Source organism: Pan paniscus, chromosome 1 (assembly GCF_029289425.2).
Source record: "Pan paniscus chromosome 1, NHGRI_mPanPan1-v2.0_pri, whole genome shotgun sequence".
Taxonomy (NCBI): Eukaryota; Metazoa; Chordata; class Mammalia; order Primates; family Hominidae; genus Pan; species Pan paniscus.
Window position 1 is genome coordinate 141869555 of NC_073249.2, and position 10941 is coordinate 141880495.

General features: G+C 40.1%; 1 protein-coding gene across 2 annotated transcripts in view; it reads right to left on the reverse strand.

Moving 5' to 3' along the window:
* Positions 1-5016, reverse strand: part of DNAI3 (dynein axonemal intermediate chain 3) — a 74464-nt gene extending 69448 nt beyond the window's left edge. Inside the window, exon 1 of one of the 2 annotated variants that reach the window (XM_003805290.5) lies at positions 3448-5011. The gene's annotated coding sequence lies outside the window, so the exon portion shown is untranslated. Of the gene's footprint in view, positions 1-3447 lie in introns of both variants that reach the window. The other variant, XM_063600036.1, reaches the window with a different exon arrangement.
* Between the last annotated feature and the right edge of the window lie 5925 nt (positions 5017-10941).

A 10941-nucleotide genomic window follows, 5' to 3' on the forward strand; every position in this document is an offset into this window, starting at 1 on the left:
AACACTGCATTCACAGCTGTCTACGATCTGCTTCCAAACTAACTCTCCAACTTGCCCATGAGTATATCCTTTTATGATGCTTCTATTATTCAGGAGGTTAACTACTATAGATGAAGGCATAAGTAACATAAATTAAATTGTCATAATACAGTGATTTAAACAGCTATTAATCTCCTCTCTTCACTTTATTCATGCAATGCATTGTGAAAGTTGTCAGAATCAGCATGGAGCCACTTGTGTTAAAAACTCAGACAAACAGAGCTAGGGAAGTCCATGAAGGGAGTGTATGTCACAAATGCCTGATAACAAGAACTATCACAAAAGACTATACAGAATCACAACCTTGCATAAAGGCCATTGCCACTCTACACACACACACACACAAAAATACTTCTGCAAGGATATCTGCCCAGGAACTGCCTGTCCAACCTCAGACTGGTGCCACCCTTGTCACTGATTCTGTAGCCAAGGATAACTATCTGAAGACAATGACATAATCCTCCTCATTTTTCCTTTAAAAACGTTTGTGTCCTTTTATCTCCCTGAATATACATATAGTTTACTACCGCATGCATCTTCCCATTGTAATGCCTATTCTCAAATAAACATTTTATTTTAGAGAGTCCCCCTCTCTGCTTGCTATCTAGGTTGATAGCACACACCTGTTTACATGCTCTCATTTGTTGCCTGTGTGTATGTGTGGCTTATTCCCAGCCAAGAGATCTTGATTATGAAAGGACTTGTAGCACTGGCACCTTCTCTTTAACTGGGGTCTTCCTTACGCAAGTCTTATCTTCCCAGGTCTTCTTCAATTAGCTGACCTCATGTAGGTGGTCATCATCCTCTTTCCTCTTCCCAAATAATTTATAAGCTCATAATGCTTGTTTCCATCTTTCTACATTTATTTATTTATTTTAATTGAGACAGAGTCTCACTCTGTCACCCAGGCTGGAATGCAATGGCGTAATCTCAGCTCATTGCAACCTCCGCCTCCCGGGTTCAAGCGATTCTCCTGCCTCAGCCTCCCAAGTAGCTGGGATTACAGGTGTCCACCAACATGCCCAGCTAATTTTTTATTTTTTAGTAGAGATGGGGTTTTGCCATGTTGGCCAGGCTGGTCTTGAACTCCTGACCTCAGGTGATCTGCCTGCCTCGGCCTCCCAAAGTGCTGGGATTACAGGCGTGAGTCACTGCATCCAGGTTTTATTTTATTTTTAAGAGGTGAGGTCTGGCTTCGTTGCCCAGGCTGGTCTAGAACTTCTGGCCTCAAGCAATCCTCCTGCCTCAGCCTCCCAAAATGCTGGAATTATAGGCGTGAGGTACCTCTCCAGGGATATCTTTTTAAAAAAACAAACAAACAAACATTGATTTAGAATAAAACCCAAGACTAACATCTTGGGCCTCTGGTAAATGTGTCTCCAAGAACTATTGATTCTCAGTAAATCTTCACTAAGACCCTGATTAAACTTCAAGATTCTCCTGGGGCCTTCAGCCATATTTTGGCAAGTATACAACATCCACCCCTAGAGACAACTATTCCTACAATGTCTATTAGTCTATACTCTTGTTTCCTTCCTTCCATAGCTATTTCCACTTCTTTCCAAGATTGGATATTCACTTATTTGAGTAGATGCTATCCTATTACTTCTCCCTTCCAAATATCTTCTGAATTCCAAGCCCTTCTCTCCCAAGGCCTCCTCTGGTTCGGGTCTTTAACATGTCCTCCAAAACTGGAGCTTCAACCCTGTTTTGTGCCATGAACCTTTGGCAGCCTGGTGAAGCCCATGCATCAAATAAAAACATGGGATTACAAAGAAGACAGATTATATGGAAATATAGTTATTAAAATATTTTTTTAAATTATGATAAAATAATTTGTACTTCTTTATTAACACGTTAAATAACAAATAGCTGTGGTTCTAATAACTACCTTAATTGTGAGGTAATGATGAGTATAAATAATATATTTACAATCTCTATAATGTAATATGAAAAGAGTTGCTAACAAAGTCACAGGCCTGTGAGTACTACTGTGGTTTGTTACCAATTGAATACATTTCAATTGGTGGTTAGTGAAAATAAATATGTAATTTAAAAAATCCACAGATTCTCCTCCCTGAATCCTCTGCCCTAGATCATGGACACTTAACTGGCCTCTCTGCCTCTGTTCTAACCAGAACAACTACTTAAGAGGCCAACCTCAGAGCTCTCCAAAAATGCATCTCTTATCAAGTCTCTTCCCTGTATAATGACTTTTGTGGGTCCCTATCATTCACAGTAGCATTCTCTTCCAGATTGTAGAAATGGAGCTCATTTGAAATGCAAATTTCCTGGACCTCCTTTGATTTTGCTGGTCTGGGTTGAGCCTGGGACTCTGCATTTTTAAAAGCATTGTGAGACAGTCTTGCACTGGTGGTCTACACACCAGACTTTGCAAAACAAAATAGAGTCCGAACTCATGTAAGTATGGCCTTCAATACTTTCACAGTCTGCCTCACTGCGTCAACCTTTCCAGTTCTATTCCAGCCTCGCACGGTTTCCATTCATTCCCAAACAGTCCAGGACTTTCCCACCTCCCTCTCTGGAGAATCCCCTTCCCTCCCACCCCACCTGCTGCTCCTGGTCCACACCATGCAGGCATCTCTCTGCCTGTTTCAATCTTTCTCATCATTCAAGGCAATTATGAACTTTTCTCCCAAAGCCGGAAGCCTCCCTGACTTCCTCACTCAGGCTGAAACAATCTTGTTCTCCCTGACACTTTCCAATCATACTATGTGTTATTACTTATGTCAAGCCTCTGCAAAGGCAGAGGGCTTCAAACTCAGAGCTTCCTAAAAGATTGCTGTGAATTCATTTAGCATTCACCATACACAAGAAGGAGAAAGTATTGAGCAGCAATTAGGTACTGGGTAAACTAGTCACTAGGGGAATAAGACAATGTCCTTACTTTCAAAGAGTTTGTGTTCCCTGTTCATCTTCCTCACTATTTATCTACTCCAGCCCTTTCTAAACAGTCCTGAAGTAATCTATTTCAGCCCACATTAATCTTTTATTGTTTGACCCCCGCCGCTAGACGGATAATCAGAATCATGCTGTTTTGGCATTCATTCATTCATTCACTCATTCATTAACTCACCCATTCATGGTTTATTGAGTTCCTACTATGTACTAGGCAATATGATAGTCACTGGGTATATATAACATGGGAACAAGACAGTACATGCCCTTAAAGTTCTTAGAGTGTCGTTAACTGCTCTCTCGTTGCTATTTTTGTTTCCCTGACGAGGCTGGAAGCTCTTTGAAAGCAGGGAAAGACTTGTGTTTTTTGTAGTTTTCACTGCCACTAGCCTAGCACATTGCTGACACAGCGAGTGTTCAAATACCCTTGAAAGAGTGAGTAAAATACTTGTTTTCCACGCCGCCTTTCCCATTCAGAGCTTCTCTTACCTGATACTGCTGATCTGAAGGAAAAGGAGCCTCTTTGCAGTGCCCTCAGGAAAAGCTCCTTCGAGAGCTGGAGGTGGGAGTTTGACTCTCCTCTCTCAGAAAAACAAATCGCAAGGGCACAAACAGCAGCAACTCTGCCGACTGTTGCCAGGACGCATCTGTCGCTAAGAGAAAAGAGGCGATTCCTCTCCGAGATTGATAGAGCATCTCTACCAATACAGTGTCCGCTCCCTAACAGTATCTTTCAAAGCAGACTTGTGATTGGTTGCCACTCTGTGACGTCACTCAACGCAAACCGGGTGAGGCCCGCAGCTTTCCACTACCAAGGAAAGAGTTCTGTGGCTTAGGTATGTTAATGACAGTGGCCCGGCCTGAACCCAGGTCTAACAGGCTCGGTCCATGCCTCACACCCACCGCAATCTCAGCCAGAGAAGAATCTTTTTGGGGTGTGGGCCCTAGGAACCAGGAGAGAAAATGTTAAGGAGGCTGCCCGCTCAGAATCCTTTCGGGCAGCTTTCCTGCCCACCCCCTGCAGCGAGCTGGGCCCTCCTAGGGAGTGGAGAGGAAGCTGCGCCCCACTGGTTGTCGTGGGCGCCCCAGAACCCTAATGGGTTACATTTCCTTCTTGCCAGAATAACTTTTGTTTAGAATTTGACTCAAGCTGTAAATATGAGTCTCCGGGGAAGAAACTTGAATCCGTGAGTAACCCAAGGTTCGTTTTATCTGTGATTAGGAGTCCGGTGGGATTCATACAGTGACGCTCAACTCTCTGAACACCGTTCTCCTCCTTTCCCTTAAAAAATAATTATAACTGTCTAATTTGTAAAGTGGCAGAATTTAATAAAGTAATGTAATTGACTGCTGTAATTGGTGTAAATAAATTTTCACACCCAATTTAAATAAAATCTTTAATTGAGAAGAGGCTGATCATTTATAACATATGAGACTTCAGGGGGCTGGTGCGGTGGCTCATGCCTGTAATCCCAGCACTTTGGGAGGCTGAGGAAGGCAGATCACGAGGTCAGGAGATCGAGACTATCCTGGCTAACACGGTGAAACCCCGTCTCTACTAAAAATACAAAAAATTAGCCAGGCGTGGTGGCGCGCACCTGTAAGTCCCAGCTACTCAGAAGGCTGAGGCAGGAGAATCGCTTGAACCTGGGAGCCATGATCACACCACTGCACGCCAGCCTGGGCGACAGAGCGAGAGTCCGTCTTAAAAAAAATAATAAATAATAATAACTTCCTAATTTGTAAACTGGCAGAATTTAATAAAGCAATGTAATTGACTTCTGTAACTGGTCTAAATTAATTTTTACACCCAATTTAAATAAAATCTTTAATTGAGAAGAGGCTAATCATTTATAACATATGAGACTTTAAGGATCCTGAATGAAGATTTTTACGTTATGTGCAGAAAGATTATATAGATTCTTTCAAATTTCTGAAGAATTTGTGTTCACAAAATTCAAATGAATTTTACAATACAAATTATGAAGAAAAAAACTAAAAAAGAGGTATTATCTAAACATTCTGACAACTTTTTTCCAGCTTGTCCACTCCCAGGAAGTGGAAGATTCGTTTTCCCCTGGGCTCAGTCTTGAGTCTTCTTTTCTCACTCTTCGCACTCTCCTGGTGGCATCGGCATCATATATTCCCCTTAGCTTCAGCCATCACCACTAAACACACTGGACTTCCATTTCTACATTCTCAGCCTAACATATCTCTTAAATTCCATACCTGAATTTCCTCTAGCTACTGGACATTTCCAACTACCTGTCTAGTTCAGTTCATGTTGTTTAATAGATGCTAAATAAAGATTAAATGTAGTGAATGAATGAATGACCATAGCACCACAACTTAACAGAGCCAAAGTCAACTCATTATCTTTCAGAAACTTTTTTTCCTTCTTTATTTTCTACCCTAGGTAATAGTATCATTGTCCATCAGTTGCAAAACAAAATCTGAAAGTCATCCTTGACTCCTCTTCTACTGCCCACAGTCAACATATCATTTAAGTTCTGTCATTTTTCTTTCTTAATTGTCTCTCAAATAATCCATTTTCTCTTAGCCATCCTCTGCCTCTGCCTTATTTCAGATATGCCTTATCTCTCACCTAGACGGTAGCAATAGTCTTTTGACTTGTTCTATCTCTTTCCCTCTAATTTATTTGCCAAGTTGCCACATAATTTTCCATAGTTTGAATCCTGACGTCACCCTGCTTAAATATGCTCAATCTGGCATATGAAACCCTGTATAAACAGGGTTCTGAAAGACACTGGAAATAAATCTGGAAGGTAATTAGTTATTTTTCTAACCTCATTTCCTGCCTCTGTCCGCAGCCCAACCCACATTTTAGTCCAGTGCTTCTTAACTGAAGACCCTTAACAGCCAAGGAGCAGGAAATCACAGGGGCCAGGAGTGAGTAGTAGGTTGATGGAAAGAAGGTTTATAACATGAAATAGACTTCTGCAACTGAGACATATTTGTTTCATATAAAGAATTTATGAAGTTTTTGCATTTGGCTCTGCAATGGATTCGTGTTTGTTTCAATTTTTAAAAAAATGTCTAAAGCCACTATTAACTAAAATTGACAGAAAATTGAATAAACACAAAGAAACCTTAGGCAACTGTGACATGCTCATCCTGTGGTTTTGCACAGCCCCTGACATACTGCTGTGCAGGTCCAGGAGTGTGTGGGTCTCAGGTTGAGAGCCAGAGCTCTGGTTACACAGCTCCTGACTGGTCCCCTGTGCTGTGCTGGGTTACAACTGTGTGTCTGCTCATCCCGCTGCCACCACTTCTACCTCTGCCTCCATCTGTAATGCCTTTCTTCATCCTCATTACTTGGTAAATGACTATTTATTTTTCAAGACCCAACTCAAATGTCACCTTCTCTGTCCAGCCATACAGGCACTCGGTAGAATTAGACACTCTTTCCTCTATTTTTCCATTATAGCAAGTATTACATTGTGTTGCAATAGCTTGTTTAGATAGATGTCTCCCCCTCTAGACTTTAAGGCAGGGATGGTGTCTCATTACTTTATATTTCCTTTATATCCTTTATATCACACTGTGATATAATGTCAAACATAGGTTTTGGTTTGTTGTTGTTGTTTAGAGAGGGGATCTCACTATGTTGCCCAGGCTGGTCTTGAACTTCTGGGCCCAAGCCTTGGTGTCCCAAAGTGCTGGGATTACAGATGTGAGCCGCCATGGCCGGCTGGACATAGGTATTTAATAAAACATATATTTAATTATGTAATTGATTTACTATTCTTGGAAGTAAATCTAAAAGAAACTCTGTAACAGAAGCTTCTTTGTATTTTTCCAAATAATTTGCTTTCCTTAAAAAAAATTATAATCCTTCACAGTCAGATTTAAGGAAGTAAGAATTATATAACCTTGTGATCTGGCTGAGACACCAAGGCCTTCTGTCATCTTTTCTTTAGAGACATGCCAAGAGGATGTCCATTTGATGGAATGAGTCATAAGTCACAATACCAAGAAAGTTAAAAGTTAAATTGGAAATGTTTAGAAATTTCTTCATGTTACAAATTCAGGATTGATTGACCATCTGTTCTTTCATGGGAGTGGTCAGAAATGAAATATCATCATGGTAGCTAGTGAATGTGTCCATGCTCTTCCAGGGGAGGTTGAATTGAATTTCCCTGAAACTTGAAGATATGTAAAAATTAGTTTTAGTTTTATTGATTGAGTGAACATCTAAAGAGTCAAGAAGTCATAATTGAAAATATTTCTCTGATTATTTAAGGACATCTTGATAAGTTTCAGATTGGGTTTACAAAAGGACAATCTGATAAATTGATATGAGGTAGATTTTTACTAGTTATTTTGGTGAGTGACTCATTCTTTTTATGGATTTTTTTTAAAAGAGTTAGCTCAGAAACTAGGTGTGGAGGACCCTATTTTATGTCTGGAAGGGAGAAATGTTCTTGTTTGAGCCCTAAACTGCTGGGATTACTACATATTTTCCAAGCACTTGGGGAAACTACCACAACCTATTGCATGAGGAAGTGAGAAGCATCTGAAGAGTACTCAGCTTCAGAAAGGAGAAAAAGAGACAAAAAAGCCTGACCCTGGGACAAAGATTTAGCTGTTGGAAGAAAGGGCCAATTTTGGCAATTCTAGAAAAAAAAATGGACTAGAACATCAGTGAGAAATTAGGATCTATACAACATTAAAGTCAGGAGAAAGGCATTCTTAACTGCACAGAATAGCTTGAGTCTACTGGGGACTAAGGAGGACACAGGCCCCATGTGGCTCCAGAATTGCTGGCCCTTCCCATAAGAGAAGGCAGGGCTCTAGCACTCATCTGCAGTCTTCAGGCAGTAGATATCTCCAGAAGGGCCAAAGCAAGAGCTGTGGAGGTAAAAACAGGGCCATGTGGTAGCAGAGTGGACTTACTTGTCAGTATGGCTGAGACTTAACTCTCTACACCCAGAAATAGTTGGTGGTGGGAGAGTCATTGTATGGTAGTGACAGTCCTACAATATCATAAAGCATTAAAAGCCAGTGAATATCAGTTCTACATGTATAATTTTTATTGTCATTAGAGCACTTAAATATTTTTTAAAGTGAAGTCACTCAAATATTGTATTTAAAGTAAGGAAATTATGTTGAAGCCTAAATTTGTCACTTTCTGCAAAGGTGGCATTAGACAAGTTATTAAACTCTCTAAATCTCATCTGCAAAATTTGGGATGATAATGCTTTCATCAGAGCCAGGCCAGATAAAGGGCAAGAGCAACCACATTGAACAACTAAGGGTGAGGGCAACCAATGCTGCCCTAAGGGGCATTCTTCAAAAGATACCAAACTTCCCTGTAGTGAATTGTGAATAGGTTGTCAGTTAGTTTGGGTTTCCATGGGGAAATTTTTACATGCCAGGAGAGACATAAGTGTATTCTTCTCTCAACCAAATAGCTTCAGATAGGAAATAAAATCTATGTTGAAAAATTTTGCCATGTAAAAGTACCAATCCTGAGGGTCAACCAAAAGGCAATACTCCCATTCCTGAGTTCAGCCTGCTTTGATACCTACATTTTGATTTAATTTTTTCAAGATGGAGTCTTGCTTTGTCACCCAGGCTGGAGAGCAGTGGCATGATCTTGGCTCACTGCAACCTCAGCCTCCCAAGTTCAAGCGATTCTTGTGCCTCAGCCTCCTGAGTAGCTGGGATTATAGGTGTGTGCCACCACGTCCAGCTAATTTTTTGTATTTTTAGTAGAGATGGGGTTTCACCATTTTGGCCAGCCTGGTCTTGAACTCCTGACCTCAAGTGATCTGCCTGGCTTGGCTTCCCAAAGTGATGGGATTATGGGCATGAGCCACTGTGCCCGGCCTGATACCTATATTTTGAATAGTTCAGCACTCTCCCCAAAAGTCGTCTAGTTTGGAAAAGTGTGTTTTTAATAAGTTGTTTCAAATGTAAAGAAAGAATATATATGTTTATTAACAGAAATCAGTTTTTCCCTATTTCCACTAGAAAAACGGTGAACACATTTTTAAGGGGTATTAGTATGAACGGATACCAAATTACTAGCCTGTCCAGATTGCCCACAGATTTTAATCTGTCCCTTCCTCATAGCATTGCCATGAAAAACCAGATAGTGCCTCAAAAGTGGCATATTCTCAATGAATAGCTGTGGAACCAGAATTAATCAAAATTCTGTTCAAAATGAATGTATAGACATTGCCTCTGTCCTTTGGTGACTATTAAAAGTAGATTTGAGTATCCAACTGTCTACGAGACATTTCCACTTGGATGTTTAATACATAGTTATCTAAAGCCTGGCCTTTCCTTCAATGCCAGCCAGGAAATATTTGCTACTAGACCACTAGTTTATGAAATAATTGTTACCCAGCTGCAATAAAAGTAGTACTGAAATTGGGTGTTTAAAAACTTTTTAGCAAATTGACACAGTAACTTTATGTTATGTATGAACAAAATTGAGGTTCGTATTACAAATGTCCTTATTTCATTCTTTTAGCAATTTATTTATGTTGTAATTTTACAGAATTATTAGTCTGTGAAAGAAATGAAAACAAAACCAAGTCAACTAACCCTTTAACAGATAGTCTATGAAGCACTTTACAGACATCTCAAAAACACACTAAAAACTGAACTGCTGGTTCTCCCCAGATACCTGCTCCTCCTGCCATCTTTTTCATCTTAGCTGATGGCAATTTCATCTTCAGGGTCACTTTGCACAAACTTAAGAGTCATACTTCACACCTCTTCTTCCATCCTTCATACTTTTAGGATATATTTTCAACATTGCAGTCAGAGGGATGCACTTTTAAAACAGGTCATATCATGTCAGTCTTCTGCTCAATACCCTCCAACAGCTCCAATTTCATTCCATTTAAAAGCCAAGGTCCTCACAATGGCCAAGGTCCAGCATAACCTGGTTCCTGTTACAAGCTTCATTTCCTGCCATTACTCCCTGCAGCTCACACCACTGCAGACACACTGGTGTCCTTGAGGTTACTCAAACACACTAGGTAGGCATCTCCTCTTTTGCACTGGCTGTTCCCTCTGCCTGGAGAACTTAAACAAGATATCCTTCAAGTTTTTGCTAAGATGTTAACTTCTCAGTGAGGCCTACTCTCCACTCTTTTTAAAATGCCAACTTCTCAGCCTTCCTCATTCTCCTTTCTCCGTTTTATTTTTACTCATAATATTTATCACCTTCTAACACACTATGTACTTATGTTTGACTGTTTTTGTCCACTAAAATGTGAACTCTACAAGGGCAGGGATTTTTGCCGTGCTTACTCCTCCTGTCCCAGTGTCTAAGTCTACGTTGGCATATAGAAGGTATGCCACAAATGTTCATTAAAGGATTTGGAAAAACCACCTTGGAGAGTAATTTGGCAGTATATATTAACTAAAAATGAATACTTCCTGTAATCTAGCAATTCTACTTCTGGATATTTACCCTAGAGAAAATTTTACACACGTGCATAAGGAAATGATTCGTGGATGTTCACTGCTGAATTTTTTTTGTTTTTTGTAATGGCAAAAGATGGCAGAAACCTAAATGTCCATCAGCAGTAAAATGCATAGAATGATATGGTATAATCAATAAAATGGCATACGGCTGCTAAAATAAACTTGGATGGATATAGCTTAAGACAAACTGGTAAGGTAAGTCATAAAGATTAGGTACAGAGCAATGCTATCTTTGTAAACAAAAACATGCATGAATGATTCCTATATATAATGGGAACATATATTCAAGAAAAGTATTACAAATGGACTGAAATGATTCACACCAATTCATGATAGAAGGTTGCACTTGCGGAGGGTTGGACTAATAAGTCCATTCTCACACTGCTACAAAGATACTACCTGAGACTGGGTAATTTATAAACAAAGTAAGTTTAATTGACTCACAGTTTCACATAGCTGGGGAGGCCTCAGGAAACTTATAATCATGGCAGAAGAAGTAGGCATCTTCTTCACAAG